Genomic DNA, 16798 nt, shown 5'->3' on the forward strand with positions numbered 1-16798 from the left:
AGATGTTCTCAGTTCTATGCAAGTTACAGTAGGTTTGGCACAGTAAATTGACAAATCCAGATAATTGGCTCAGATGATGCCTTGGATCAATGAAATGTGCAGTCCAAGATTAATCCAATCCTCCTATCACATCTAATGCAGTTAGTCCATTTCATCATTTGCCTGTCATGTATGACCTCTCATTAAATGTGTATCGAGACATTATGATGAAAAGACATTTGCAGGAAGTAGCAGAGATTGTTGGTGTCTCTGGTGTATGTGCTTTGCCTTGCTGATCTGCCAAATAAAGCTAGTACGAAGTCTAGCATGTAAGTCTGACCATTCGATTAAGTATATTTTAAGCCATAGTGGTGTGTATAACTCATACAGTAGGCTGTGGTTACTTTTGTCCATTTGAAACAAAAACAAAAAACGCTGGACAGTGCACATCCACACGCAACACCAGTAACGGTCGCCACATGCCCACAAGAGACAACCTACAAGCAACACAAGCGACATGTTGCTTGCTAGTATGAGCGTAAACTCAGCAGTAACAAGCCCTCATAATAAACTGACTACTATTCTGAGTAACACATAGAATACAGGAAACTAGGGCGAGTGAGACTGTGTAAACTGGAAAAAGAAACATAGTATGTGCAAGGCTTCAGGATGACTACAGCATGTGAGTCTGAGTAATTGAGTCAGTCTTTGATTACAGGTGATGATTAGACACCGGTGGCATTAGTCAGAGGAGGAGTGTTAGGTTATTAGGTAGGTGGTGCCAGGAACATGACCATAACACTGTGGGAACATTTTGCTGGTCCTCATAATGAAAATTCCTTTTTAACACCAAATGGTCTTCTTAAAAAAAGAAAAAGAAAATAGGTTTGGTTAGGGTTAGCCATGATTCAGCTGCAGTAATATACAAGTCAATGACCAGCTCCCATAAAATTAGTATTCCAAGATAATCTGCATTAGTATCGAAGCACATATACACCATCTGCCATGACCTATTGCCACTGAGGAATGTATGCACCATCTGTGAAAGGTCATGGCAAAAACAAACCTAATGCCCATTCAGACAGCAGTTCTTCCAAAAGTTCTATAGCATTTATCTGCAATTTGGGATAACCTGGAAGCTTCTCGCACTGTCTTGGGATCTGTCTGTCGTTATTTCTGTCCAGGACTAAACCTGATCAGCTTGCAGTGTGATTAGTGTAACGGCCGGTGCTATGATTTATGTAACCTTTCCTAAATTAGCAGTTCCCACTGCAATGCTGTTGATATTCTACTGCCATCTCTGATTTCATACCAGCTCTATTCACTGTGGACTTCGAGAAGCCCCGGCTGACACAGGTGACAGTCTGCTGTCTCTCTTTTCCTTACTAAAGCAATAGGGACAGGCATAACAGATCCTCTAAGTTCTCATTTTAGCTTAAGGCCCTTTTATGGAAAAGGCTCTACTGACTTTTATTCAGAGCTCGGATCTTATGGCCCATGCCAGGCATTGCAGAGAGAAATGCTTGATATATTTTTAATAGCGAAAGTCTGAGTTATGTAACTTTTTTTATTTTAACTCTCAGAGAGACTGAGCTCACAGATGATAGTGGTAATTTCTCAGTTGAGGCTCTTTGCTCACATGTAATAATATGACTGTAATCAACATCATCGACCGTAAATGAGCTTTCTCAAACCTTCAGACACATAATTAGAGCATTGATGCACATGTAACCACTAATGATGCTTGGCCAAATATCCAGGCCTTGTAGGTTAGGCATGTACATGACATTTTGAAGCTAATTAGATTAGAAGAAAACAATAAACAGCAAGCTATAGTGGCCCATCTGCCTAAGGGTTCTCAAGGCAAGGGTTCCCACTTTTTTTCTCCAGCCAGGGACCTTCTTCAATAGAACATTATTTTCCAGACCCCCATATGCCTGCAGCACAGATTCATTTTATGAGCATAGTCCAAATATTTAAATGTTAGGTACATTAGCCAAACATATCTGAAGAGCTTTTATTGCTGAATGTTCCAGGCACAGTTAGCAAAGTTCCAGGGTGTTAAAATGTAGTTTCTAAACATTTTGCAGCTCACTCGTATCATTTTCCTGGATTTATTAACATTGCAGTTTGTTTCAAGTTGATGTTTATTTCTATAACTAGATTAAAACCAGTTAAATCCAAGGGATCATTTCATTTAAGTCATTAAGTCAATCCAAGTCATTTAAGCTTATAACTATAATAATTATAAAATAATCATAACAACCATAGCAATAGTACACTTAGAAAACAAAGGCTCCTCATTGTATCTTTGAATAGTAAAGGTGCTTCTCTTCTACCTAATCTTCTTCTATCTCTTCTAACTAATGCCTCTGCCGAAAAGAAGTCCTTCTTGTTACTAATTTGTAATACCTTTAAATAAAATTGAAACAGGAAGTAAGCTATTGAAGAAAAGCCATTTCACACATTTGACCTTGCTGTGACCTTGACCGTGTTTGGATTAAACAGACCACAATCGAATCAGTTCATCTTCTGGTTACAGTGATAATTCCATATAGATCCTACAAACATTGGACCACTCATTAATGAGATATCACCTTGTAGAGAATTTCAGATGGATGCACGGACGCACGGACACACAGACATTCTGAAAACGTAATGGCACGTAGTGGCAGAGGCGTAACAATGTCTTGAATAGAGGTTGTTGCTAGCTGATTAATTAATTTTATTAGATGTTTGTTTTGGGGTATGGTGGCTTAGTGGTTAGCATGTTTGCCTCGCACCTCTGAGGTTGGACATTCGAATTCCCACCTCCGCCCTGTGTATGTGGCGTCGGCATGTTTCCTCCGGGTACTCCGGTCTCTTCCCCAAGTCCAAATACATGCGATGTAGGCTGACTGGCATCTCTAAATTGTTTGTAGTGCATGAATGGGTGTGTGAGTGTGCAATTGTGCCCTGCAATCTGCTCTAATCAGATTGTCCTGTGCTTATCCCAGGACTCTTATTCACAATATGCTCATACCAAACATCCTAAACACACTTAATACTGTATGCCTTTATTCTCCTTCTCCTGCATACTGTCCAGATGGGAGGATGGGTTCCCGTTTGACTCTGGTTCCTCTCAAGTTTTCCTCCTCACATCATCTCGGGGAGTTTTTCCTTGCCATTGTTACCTATGGTTTGCTCATTAGGGATCTAAATCTACATCAAGATTTCTGTAAAGCTGCTTTGTGTCAATGTCTGTTGTTTAATAGAGCTATACAAATGGCACTGAATTGAATAGATAATAAGGGCATAGAATGTGATGCACAATGCTATAGGTCAGAGAATCGATGTCACCCAGCTTTGTGGACAGCAAGTCCTGCAGGTCCGCACATGCACACACAGACACAAAACCGACAAGTGAGTGGTGCAGACCAATTGCTTTGCAACTGAAGCGTGTAGTCCACGTCAAATCTGAGATACTTCAAAGTGCCTGAGAGCTTAATGCTTTTTTAGCCGAGCTCTTTCAAGCTGTTTGCCGTGACTGTGCTCGTCACTACGACTCGTGAAGCGGCAAAAAGGGGAGACTGGAGTGGCTGGAGGTATTATCGGTTCAGTAAGAGAATAAACCAAGTCAAATAAAGCTAAGAGACAGAATAATAATTGTTTTTAAACAAATCCACTGTAGAGTTCTCTGCCAACCAAACCTAAAGGTGCCACACAGATACTGTGTCTAAAAGCAAATCCGGGTTGATTACAGCTTCCAGACTGCAGAAGAGCGAGGCACTGTGTGAGAGTGTGTGACACACATTTTCCCTTAACACTTAGGCTGCTGTAATTACTTTCTCGGTCTTCAGAGAGGGAAGCACCGGGGGTCAGAGCACCCGACCAGACCGGTTTAAGGTGCAGCAGGCGGATATGTTTAAAGTGTGTGACAGACAGCTCAGGCAGAATCAGTTAAAGCCGACATCTCTCTCTCTCCTCCCTCTTCTTCTCTGATACACACATACACACAGCTGCTTGTCTGTCTGCTCCCTCTATCCCCTCATATAACTGCAGTGTTGCAACACGATGTCACCATATCCAGGTCAAGGCCAAAGACATCAGTCAGCAAACAGCCTGAGATCAACCACAGACAAAAGCTCACTGAAGCAATGAAGCTGAGAGAAGTGAGAGAAAAAGGTAGAGAGGTCATAGGAGATTAAGTGAGCGAGAGAGTCTGAGAATAAGTGAATGAGAGAGGGCACATGCCAGTCTGTGAATGATTGAGTGTGTGGATGAGTGAATTAGTATGTGAATGAGTGAGAGAGAGATAGCATGCCAGTCTGTGAATGATTGAGTGTATGAATGAATGTGTGAGTATGTGAATGAGTGTGTGGAGAGTGAGAAAGTGTGTGTGAGTGAGTGAGTGAGAATATGAGGCAGCGAGTGTGAGAGCATGCCAGTGTGTGAATGAGTGTGAGTATGTGAATGAGTGAGTGTGAGAGCAAATGTGTGAATGTATGAGAGAAAGTGTGTGAGTGAGTGAGAGAGAAATTGTGTGAGTGAGCGAGTGTGAGAATGAGTGAGTGAGAGTGCATTTGTGTAAGAGTAGTGTGTGAGTTAGTGAGAGTGTGTGAATGAATGAATGAGTGTGTGAATAAGTAAGAGAGAGAATGAGCAAGTGTATAAATGAGTGAGTGTGTGAACAAGTGAGCATGCGAGAGTGTGTGAACGAGTGAGCACGCGAGAGTGTGTGAACGAGTGAGCACGCGAGTGTGAACGAGTGAGCAGGCGAGAGCGTGTGAACGAGTGAGCAGGCGAGAGCGTGTGAACGAGTGAGCCCGCGAGTGTGTGAACGAGTGAGCACGAGAGTGTGTGTGAATGAGTGAGCATGCGAGTGTGTGAACGAGTGAACACGAGAGTGTGTGAACGAGTGAGCAGGCGAGAGTGTGTGAACGAGTGAGCAGGCGAGAGTGTGTGAACGAGTGAGCACGAGAGTGTGTGAACAAGTGAGCAGGCGAGAATGTGTGAACGAGTGAGCATGGGAGAGTGTGTGAACGAGTGAGCACGCGAGAGTGTGTGAACGAGTGAGCATGCGAGAGTGTATGAACGAGTGAGCATGCGAGGGTGTGTGAACGAGTGAGCATGCGTGAGTGTGTGAACGAGTGAGCACGCGAGAGTGTGTGAACAAGTGAGCACGCGAGAGTGTGTGAACGAGTGAGCATGCGAGAGTGTGTGAATGAGTGGACGAATGAGCACGCGAGAGTGTGTGAACAAGTGAGCATGCAAGAGTGTGTGAACGAGTGAGCACGCAAGAGTGTGAACAAGTGAGCTGTGAACGAGTGAGTACGCGAGAGTGTGTGAACAGGTGAGCATGTGATAGTCTGTGAACGAGTGAGCACGCGAGAGTGTGAGTGAGTGTGTGAACGAGTGAGCACGCGAGAGTGTGAACGAGTGAGCATGCGAGAGTGTGTGAACGAGTGAGTATGCGAGAGTGTGAACGAGTGAGCATGCGAGAGTGTGTGAACGAGAGAGCATGTGAGTGTGTGAACGAATGAGCTGTGAACGAGTGAGCACGCGAGAGTGTGTGAACGAGTGAGCACGCGAGAGTGTGTGAACAAGTGAGCATGCGAGAGTGTGTGAGCGAGTGAGCATGTGAGAGTGTGTGAACGAGTGAGCATGCGAGAGTGGGTGAACAAGTGAGCATGCGAGAGTGTGTGAGCGAGTGAGCATGTGAGAGTGTGTGAACGAGTGAGCATGCGAGAGTGGGTGAACGAAAGTGGGTGAGAGTGCGTGTGAGTGAGAAAGAGAGAGATAGTGAGAGAGAAAAAGACATCTAGGGGCAGGGAGAAAGGCAGTAAAACCAGACAATAAGAGAAAGAATACGAAATAGAATGTGATGGAAAGGAAGAGAGAAAGACAAAGGACTAGGAGAATAGGAGAAACGCAGATAAAGAAACAGACAGTGTGGAAGGAAGACATAGAGAAATGTAGACAGGTGATAAGAGATGAAGTGAGAGACAGAGAGAGAGAGAGAGAGAGAGAGAGAGCTCAGTCACTAAATGACCAATCAGTATGATGACAACAAATGAGGAAGTTTAGTGCACTGCCTTATCCAGCTCATTAAAACAGCGCTGCACCTGTGGCCCTGCTGAAGCTCACATCTGTGTGCCTCCTCCCTTTTCATCTCTCTGTTTCTCTCTCTCTCTCTCTCTCTCTCTCTCCCCCTCACACACACATACACGCACTGCTACTTTGCCAGTAAAGTACTAAGCATTATGCATTAAAGTATTACGGTCATTTTGCATTTAAAGCACTTTCTGCTACAGCAAATGATGATACTAGCAGGGCTTATCTGAGAAGGAAGGACTGATCACGTATTAAACGTGTGTTTCTCGTTCTTTGAAAGTGAGATGCAGGTTTCAGCAGAATGGGGAGAAGAAAAAAAGATTTCGGATTAACCTCTGAATTCCTCACATCAAAGAGACTGCTGTCCACAGCAATCACGTCCGAGCGTGGCATCCAAAAATGTTCTGACCTTTTCCCTCCATAAAAATGCTTCTGCAGCAAACTTCTGTGATCCTGCAGTAAGTCTTGCTGAAAAGACATAAAACTGGCAGCACTGATCACACCAGAGGTCAGCACAGTCGCATTATCCGTATACAGCAGGACATAACTAAGGCATTGTGCGGGAGAGTCTGTGTCTGCGCATTCGTTTGTGTATGCGCTGTATTCTAGCTTTCTCAGTTTTGTTTGTTTTTTTTTCTCTTGAAACATGATGTGGGTGTGCATGTATGTGAGTGTGTTCATTCCCTGTCAAGGTCTGCAGGCTACAGGAAGACGCTGGCAGGCTTCACTACACAGACAGAGGCTGTCACTATCTCACTACTCATGCAACCTTTTCTCACTCTAGCTGCAACATCTGCCTCAGATGCTACTTTATATTTACATACACCCGCAGCTGCCAGATTATTACATGGCTACAAGATACCTACATTAAGGTAAACCTACCATCTAAGTGCACTTTGTAGGTGTGTTATGCTGTGACACGAGGCAGGACGCAAGTGTGGATGTTTGGTGTATGTTTTATTGTGGGTATACCAAGAGTTATCGCCAAAGTCCATTGTGGAGGTCAATACACAGGCAGGCTGCAACAAATTAGGATCAGCTGTAATCAGGATCAGTATAAGAAATGATTAAATGAATAAGAACTAAAATCTGGAAATATGGGAACTAAAAAATAAGCACCAAGGAATCACTGCTTAGACTGAAAGGGACTATAAGACGCAATAACATTAAATGAGACAAAGGTACACAGACACAAACGGGTATAAATAGACAGGGCTAATACAAAACAGGTGAATATGATGAGGGAACCAAAACTAAAACAAACATGAGCACATGGCGAACCAGGGAGATTTGAGACAATAAGCATACATTCACTAAATGTGGCCCTTTGATATATTTGCTATACACTTTTCTACCCTATCCTGGATAATAAAGTGGCCAGTAAGTATACGTGCACAGTGTTTAAAATCTCCAGTATTGCTGCACTCATAACACACACTAACATGCCATTAGACTCATGTCAGAGTCTCTGCTGCTCTTAGAAAGGTCCAAAACCAAAATAATACCTAGTCAACAGTGACCTTTTGGTTGTACCCCTCTGTCACTGGGGCGAATAAAGCTGGACTAGCAAATTGTGCATAGCAACAGATTACAATCAAGGACTGTATTCATAAAAAATGCACTTTACAGTGTACCTGATAAAATCACCAGTGAATATAGGAATAAGCTTGGTACTTAATTCAATTCAATTTTATTTACACAGCACTTTTAACAATAGATGTTGTCACAAAGCAGCTTTATGTAAATCCATATGTAGATTTAGAATCCAAATGAGCAAGCCAAAAGCAACAGTGGCAAGGAAAAACTTCCTGAGTTGACATGAGGAGGAGGAACCAGACGCTTCTGAGCGACACTGAATAGTTGGATTATAAATCATTTAATACAATAGTTATTTCCAGTCCGCTAATGTGATTGACCCAGATGAGGACGGGTTCCCTTCTGAGTCTGGTTCCTCACAAGGTTTCTTCCTCATATCATCTTAGGGAGTTTTTTCTTGCCACTGTAGCCACTGGCTTGCTCATTAGGGATAAATTCACACACTTAAAATCTGTATCCTGTGTTTTATATTTCTGTAAAGCTGCTTCGAAACAATATCCATTGTTAAAAGCTCAATACAAATAAAATTGAATTGAATTGAATTGAATTGAATGGCTGAGGGGGCGCACATGGTTAGCACGTTCGCCTCACACCGCCAGGGTCGGGGGTTTGATTCCCGCGGCTCTGTGTGTGTGGAGTTTGCATGTTCTCCCACGTGCTGCGGGGGTTTCCTCCGGGTACTCCGGTTTCCTCCCCCAGTCCAAAAACATGCATGGTAGGTTGATTGCCATGTCTAAAGTGTCCGTAGTGTATGAATGGGTCTGTGAGTGTGTATGTGATTGTGCCCTGTGATGCATTGGCACCCTGTCCAGGGTGTACCCCGCCTTGTGCCCCATGCTCCCTGGTATAGGCTCCAGGTTCCCCGTGACCCTGAAAACCGATAAGCGGTATATAAGATGGATGGTTGGATGAATGGATGAGAGGCATTGCAAAATTGCTTAAATAACCACAATGGGACGCACTGGGAAACTGCAAACAATAATTTTCAGGAAAATAACTTTTGACTTAAAATATGAAAGCGCATCAGATGAAGATGAAATGGGAAGCACCTTTAACCAGAAAGTGCAAATCAACCTGAGTTAAAATAAGTATAACTTCTTCTATTTCTATTTCTGTTCGCAGAGCAAAAGGAAACAAAACATTTGGATGTATTGTGTCTGAAATGTCACTTGTCGATATTGAGTTCTAGTTTATAGAGCTGTTGTATAAAACCTGTGGGCTCGTGCCTACTGCTGAATCACAGGCATGCCGATATTCAGTATAACTACACTCTTTCTTGTGCAGTATTTCTTACATAAATCAGTGTACAGCTGTAGAAAGGGTGTTGAAAGGATGGTCAGTATAAGCATATTGTGAATAAGAGTCCTAGGAAAGTCTTTACGATTACGTCAGCAGTTCTTAGGTACAAATCTACAGTATCCAGGTGGGATTATCTCCTGAAGCAAGGGTGAGTCACAGGTACTGTTTTTTGGGAAGTGTAAGTCTTTAGGGTATCTATGTAGGACCATCTACAAAGGAGAATGTGAACATTTATTTTAACATTGATAACATTTATATTATTAACATTATCATGTTTTTTGTGCAGTTAATTGTCATTAATTTGCCCAAAAGTTTGACCCAGCGTACATGATGTGCTACGTCTACAGCCTTTTGTAGACTGTGTTCTAAAATTTTACAGAAATTTCCAGGAACTGGCTGTGGAATGTTATCAAACGGCTGTATTCTTGCAGCTGCATTCAACTTCCTTAGGCCTTATCTGCTGTCTTTTCAGTAGCTGTGCTAAATGTGGAAACATTTTAAAAAGTTGCACTACTTTGCTACTTTATCACATTTCTTACTTTCTGCTTAAATTACCACATTTGGTTAGAACATATGCCTCGCACCTCCGGAGTTAGGAATTTGAATCCCACCTCCACACTGTATTTGTGGAGTTTGCGGGGGATGGGGGGGGTGGGTTTCGTTGCAAGCTGATTGGCACTTCCAAATTGTCTGTAATATGTGAATGTGTTTGTATGATTGTGCCCTGCGATGGGTTGGATGGATGTATGGATGAAATGTCTCTGTGTTGTGATTTCATTATAGTCAACTTATATGATTACAGTTTCCAATATATCCATCCATCCCTCTTCTATACCGCTTTATCCTTTTCAGGGTCACGGGGAACCTGGAGCCTATCCCAGGGAGCATCGGGCACAAGGCGAGGTACACCATGGACAGGGTGCCATCCAATCGCAGGGCACAGTCACATATGCACTCACACACCCATTCATACACTACGGACACTTTAGACACACCAATCAGCCTACCATGCACGTCTTTGGACTGGGGGAGGAAACCGGAGTACCCGGAGGAAACCCCCACAGCACGGGGAGAACATGCAAACTCCGCACACACAGGGCCACGGGAATCGAACCCTCGACCCTGGAGGTGTGAGGCGAACGTGCTAACAGTTTCCAATATAGCTAACCCCAAATTAAATACAGTTCCTCACCAAAGTCTGTTTAAAGAACCCGTCACAACTTTTTCATAATTTAATCCCAGCAGGTAATTTGTGAACAACACAATCTAGAAGGGACTCGGAACATGTGTCCAAAACATGTAGCATGTTAATGTGTTACTGACACTTTAACTCTGCCTGATCAATGTATTACATCTTAGCATCTAACACTAAGGTGCTAGTCTGTTGATTTTAAAAAAATAATGGCTGTAAACACTTATTGGCAGCTTATTGGTTCTTCTCCCTGTTGTCCTTAATGACTTGCATGGCTAAAATGCTTTAGCTGTTGTAGCCAGTCTGCTGCATGGCTAATCTCATTCTTCTTCTCTCTTCAAATACTAATACTAAACAGCCCTGTTGGCTTGTGCTGAAAAAATGTAACATGTTGCACGTATAACTCATAATCTGATGCTGCTTTCACCTCAGCTCTAACCGGAGCTGTAATGGCTCATACCTCAGATTTTCTCTTTTTGCATCATCCACTTCTCTGTTGGTGATTCAACCTTTCTTGCTGTTCATCGACTTCTTTTATGTGGTGCTTGTGCTTTTGACATAGCATTAACATTTCCTGTAATCTATAAATGCCAAACCAAACTAGCCTTTTCAGCCTTTAACACCTGCACCGCTCTCTCTCTCGCTCCCGTGCTAATGCATGGATGTGGTTCACACTGATCTGACGCAGGAAGCAAGCAGCACTGGCCTGATAATTACATGGCTGCTGTTTATATAAAACACTTATGAGTAATTTTACCTCCTGCTTCAGTCAAGAGTCACATAGTCACCTACCCCTTCTGTGTGCAAGATGTTGAGCCTCATTTGCTATTGGCGCACTCATGCTTGTTTATATTTATTGCAGTTTTTGGGCCCATTAAGGATGGCAAATCAACTTATTCACACTCTCAACCTGTCGCAAAAGTTCCTGCATGTCACAAAGCGGGTAGAGAAGTGAGACTAATGAGATTAGAAAATCAGTTCAAGACAGTAGCTGTGTTTTGGCCCATTATACACATTTTCTATCATGTTTGTGTGTGTTTGTGTGTGTGGACGAAAGGGGTCACAGCGATGTAGACTGGAGTGCATGGCATTTCAAAGTGCTATTAGTGGTGTTGAAATAAAATTGAAGCTGCATCACAAATGGTGTACTTTGTGTACTTTTAGTGTGAGTAGAAGGTTCATACTGAAATATTTAGAGAGATGTCATGTACTATTACTAAAACCGCTGAAAAATTAATTATAGAGTTTTTTGTGGTCACCAGTTGCCTAACTGAATGGTGAGCACACTGAGTGAGAATGCCACTATACCAACACACAAATTAGAAGCAAAAATGTTGAGCTACATATTGTGTCAGCACTATCGGGTATCGGCTATCCGACTTTATACCACCCTCATGTACTCATACTTAGTAAATATGCTCCGATGCTGCAATCCGATGCCATGGGATACTATGTGATTTAGGCTTACTGTACAATGTCATGCTAATGAACATGTGGCATGAAATCTGGACATATTTCACAATTAATTGCATTCTGTGAAAATATCAAGAGGAGGAACTACAGCATCTTCCTACAATAAAATGAACCTGATAAAACATCTTCAACATAAAACTCAGTATAAGGAATTCACCATTAGAGGCACATGGCATCAACCGACACCAACCAAAGCAAAGGCTGGCAAGCTTATATTTTACACTGTAATAAACATATATATATAAATATATATATATGTTTGAATGTAAACAAATGTAACGTCACATGAGCTGTTTCCATTCATACATCCATTTTCCATACCGCTTATCCTACACAGGGTCACAGGGGAGCCTGGAGCCTATCCCAGGGAACTCGGGGAACAAAGCGGAGGTCTCCCTGGACGGCGTGCCAACCCATCCACAGGGCACAATCACACACACTCACATACGCCCATGCCAATCAAAATACAACACATGTCTTTGGACTGGGGAGGAAACCAGAGGAAACCCCTGACACATGGGGAGAACAGGCAAGCTCTGTGCACACAGGGTGGAGGTGGGATTTGAACCCCCAAAGCTGAGCGTGTGAGGCAAATGTGCAAACCACTAGACCACAATAAACACAGATAGCTCTCAGCCCTAGCTCTTAATTAAATCCAGTAAATTGTTTTTGACGGTCAGCCACAAATTTTCCATGACAACAAGCAATTCATATGCAATGAAACATTTTAAATACAGATGGACAGAAGCATTTTTTAGACTCGCCACTCTTTTGCACTTCATTTAAAACCAACTAGCTAACATTATAAAGAACTATCTTTGTAGTCTATGTGTGTAGACATGCACACATGCACTTTTCATGGCCACTACTTAAACCGGGGAATATTACGTACAGTAGATTACTTATTTTGCTATTAGTATACACTGAAAATCACACTGAAAATATAGTATTGATGCCATTTGAGATGATGTTTTTGTGTCATGCTGAGAGAAAATAGCCTAACTAAACACAGTGAGGATAAATTCCAGCCGTGATTTTCAGAATATAATAAGCAATAAGTTCGAGGTGGGGTATTATAGATAAATGGTGGCTAAGTGTGCAGCATTATCACCATCAGTATTTACGTGTCACTCTCACAATCTCCAGCTGACATTTACAATGGCTTTTGTTTAAGCTACAGCAAGGCAAACTGGAGCAAGCAGCACTACAACAATCAATGCTGTCAAAGTGCAGTTTTTGCACACATCATTTGATCTAATTGTAGTGCCACAAGATCCATACGATCAAATCTGTGCTATTTTACAGGGCTGATTCAGGCACATGCACAAGCAGAGTGTTATTTTATGAATTCCTGCTCTGGGAAATTTAGCTTGCTGACAGTCATGGTTTTATTCAAATGGGTCACAGTGCTGTCTCTGGAGCGGAAGCCAAAGTGCATTTGTGAGAGACTGGAAAGTTTGTGTTGTAAATCAAAAGCAAGACCATACTGGAGTATATGCACTGAAAACCCTAACAAGTTGACTGTACTCAATTGAGTAAACTCGTTCCCTCGATTTCATTAAGAAATGGGGTCTTCCAAAACGTATATATTTAAGTTCACTTAAACGTATATATTTAAGTTCACCACATGGTGCTCATGTAGACTGTACTTAAATGGTTAAGTTCGCCTAAATTTGTCTTCATATAGCGTACATTATAGTTTACTGACCAGGAATTGAAGTTGGGTTGCAGAAGTGAGAGCACTGCATGCTAGCCACTAGTCCTCCAGGGAACTAATGTGCTTAAATACATTAATACTTTAATAGCAAAATTTAACTTTATTTGCAAAACATCCTCTACGTTATGGCTATTTCTTTGTAAACACACACAGAGGCGTCTTGCCTATGTACTTATGATGAACTCTTGACTCACTACTCTTCACTACTCTTGTATGGGACCAGCAACTGATGAGACGAAGATTGGCCGCCTTTTGCGATTATCTACCAATAAGTGTATTAGTTCTCTTGTTGCCAGGCGGAATTCCTTGCATGGCCAATCTATTTGAGCTATTTAGGTATTTTAATAAATCATGATTTTGAGTTTATCACACTTGAAATCTTAAGCGTATGTATTTTGTAGGTAAATAAGTTAAACATACATAGGTTTTTGATTTATGGGTCCATGGGTCCAACATTTTAAGTAATGTTTAGTCATGATTGCTTGATTGTTTATGTAAAGACAATATTAGGGTTTACAGTGCACAGAGAACGATGGATGGCACAGATGAATGCAGAGCTGCTCACATGGTCTTTCACACAGCTGCACACAGTATGTGGTCTCGATTAAACCTTGCCACGCATGCACTTCATCAGAGCAATCGATTACCCTTAATATGTGTTCATCAGGACTGCATCATTGGCTGTGCTATACTACAAATCATCAGAATTACTTATTTATTCTGCCTCAGTTGGAAGTGGCTCTTCACTTTTATTACACAGACTTCATTTTTGTCCACTTATTCAAAAACTCCAAACATATAGTGACATATAAATGTTCATGAGAATGTATGATGGATAATATACTGTATAGGCAGTGTTTCTCTAATGGGAAGAAGCAAAGCAATCAATTTTCTTTAAGTGAGAAAGATGAAATGCACAAAATGAACTGATTTCATCCATGTCTTTATTGATGGTCAAGAGGAGTCCAGGGTAGATAGAAGTTCATGTATAATTTTCCTGTTCTATGTATTATAGCCTAGTGTAGCCTATCGAGTAAGGAATAAAAGAACAATTTGCCAACGAGTGTAATTGTTCACTTATAAATGAATGGCATGTTACACTTTTTAACCATTTATGTTTACATTTAATCTTATGGAATATCTACAAAAAAAGTTATCACTTATGTTATGCCATGCATAAAAAAAAAAAAAGAACATGCTGTCTTTCTTTCTTTAAAAAAATCTGTTTAGTGTTAGATTTCGATTATGTGGAGCTGCGATTAATATAAACCTATCATTTATGTTACAGCTGGAATTACTATTGTATCCATGCTGATTTAGAAAACGAATGCACACCTGATTTGAGATTTTTACACTGTGCTGGTATAATGTCTATTACAGTGTAATAGACAGGAGGGAAATGACAGTGGATTTCATCAGAGGAGAATTTTTTTTTTAAATCGGTGAGAAGGGAAAAATGAAAAAGAGGATTTAGTTATTAGATTGAGCCTCAGTTGTGCAGTATGTGAAGGGCAGGAAACAGAGAGATTGTAAACATAAATTATGTCTACTTTGTAACAGTGAGCTCTCTCTCTCTCTCTCACTCTCTCTCTCTCTCTCTCTCTCCCTCTCTCTCTCTCTCATGATCTCAACTATCATGGTTTTATCTCTTACTCACTGCATTAAAGTCACCAAGACATTTGCATTCGATAAGCCAATCGATTCTTTTTCAAATCAGATTGGTTTGAGGTAAATGTCAATTCAATTATTAAGATTATTCATGATCAATGTATATATCTGTGAGTGTGATTAGACAGCGCATGTTTTGATTGCTGCACTGAGAGAGACTGACTTATGGCATTTGGGAAGAAAGCAGGAAAATGGTGTTGAATGCTGCCAGAGCACATGCCACTGAGGAAGACTTGGCTGTCCACTGGATCCCTGCCCTCAAGCAGAAGAAATATTGATGAGAGGGGTCCAGTCACTGGAAAAGGGGATAGCACTTTGTCTTTGTGTCTATGTGTGTAGTGGCTCCTCAAAGCATGGTGGTCTGTCTTTAATTGGTGTCCAACTCTTCCAGAACAGATGTGCAACAGTGCTGCTACACAAGTCCCTATGCGGCTATATAACAGAAGGCAAGGTTGGCAATACTGCAGGAGTGTGAAGGTGTGTCTGGAGGCAAGGTCTGGTACTATTGTAATGCTTGATTGTGAAAATGCACATGCATACAGCCCTTCATCTTACTGACCAGAATCAGAAGTGTTTTAGGCAGATTTGTCACACACACTCTCTCTCTCTCTCTCTCTCACACACACACACAGACACATACACACACACACACACACACTTGTTTATTATATACTAATGCACAATGCTTTACGAACATACTTTTCCTTTTGGTTAAGTGACTGTACTGCAGGAGTGGGTCTGTACTATAGGAATGGGTCTGTGCTGCAGGAGTGGGTCTGTACTATAGGAATGGGTCTGTGCTGCAGGAGTGGGTCTGTACTATAGGAATGGGTCTGTGCTGCAGGAGTGGATCTGTACTACAGGAGTGGGTCTGTACTACAGGAGTCGGTCTGTACTGCAGGAGTGGATCTGTACTACAGGTGTGGGTCTGTACTACAGGACTGGGTCTGTACTGCAGTTGTGCGTCTGTACTGCAGGAGTGGGTCTGTACTACAGGAATGGGTCTGTGCTGCAGGAGTCGATCTGTACTGCAGGAGTGGGTCTGTACTACAGGAGTGGGTCTGTACTGCAGGAGTGGATCTGTACTACAGGAGTGGGTCTGTAATGCAGGAATGGATCTGTACTTCAGGAATGGGTCTGTACTACAGGAGTGAGTCTGTACTACAGGAATGGGTCTGTACTGCAGGAGTGGATCTGTACTACCGGAGAGGGTCTGTACTGCAGGAATGGATCTGTTCTACAGGAGAGGGTCTGTACTGCATGAGTGTGTCTGTACTGCAGCAATGTTTCTGTACTGCAGGGGTGTGTCTACACTGCAGGGGTGTGTCTACACTGCAGGGGTGTGTCTACTGCAGGAGTGTGTCTGTACTGCAGGGGTGTGTCTACACTGCAGCAGTGTGGCTGTGCTGCAGGAGTGGGTCTGTACTACAGGAATGGGTCTGTGCTGCAGGAGTGGATCTGTACTACAGGAGTGGGGCTGTACTGCAGTTGTGCGTCTGTACTGCAGGAGTGGGTCTGTACTACAGGAATGGGTCTGTGCTGCAGGAGTGGATCTGTACTGCAGGAGTGGGTCTGTACTACAGGAGTGGGTCTGTACTGCAGGAGTGGATCTGTACTACAGGAGTGGGTCTGTACTGCAGGAGTGGATCTGTACTACAGGAGTGAGTCTGTACTGCAGGAATGGATCTGTACTTCAGGAATGGGTCTGCACTGAAGGAGTGTGTCTGTACTACAGGAATGTGTCTGTACTGCAGGGGTGTGTCTACACTGCAGGGGTGTGT

General features: G+C 42.3%; 1 protein-coding gene across 1 annotated transcript in view; it reads left to right on the forward strand.

Moving 5' to 3' along the window:
- Window positions 1–16798, forward strand: part of rtn4rl1b (reticulon 4 receptor-like 1b) — a 184428-nt gene that overhangs the window by 52565 nt on the left and 115065 nt on the right. The gene's annotated exons all lie outside the window — the stretch shown is intronic.

Source organism: Ictalurus furcatus, chromosome 17 (genome assembly GCF_023375685.1).
Source record: "Ictalurus furcatus strain D&B chromosome 17, Billie_1.0, whole genome shotgun sequence".
In the NCBI taxonomy this organism is placed as follows: domain Eukaryota; kingdom Metazoa; phylum Chordata; class Actinopteri; order Siluriformes; family Ictaluridae; genus Ictalurus; species Ictalurus furcatus.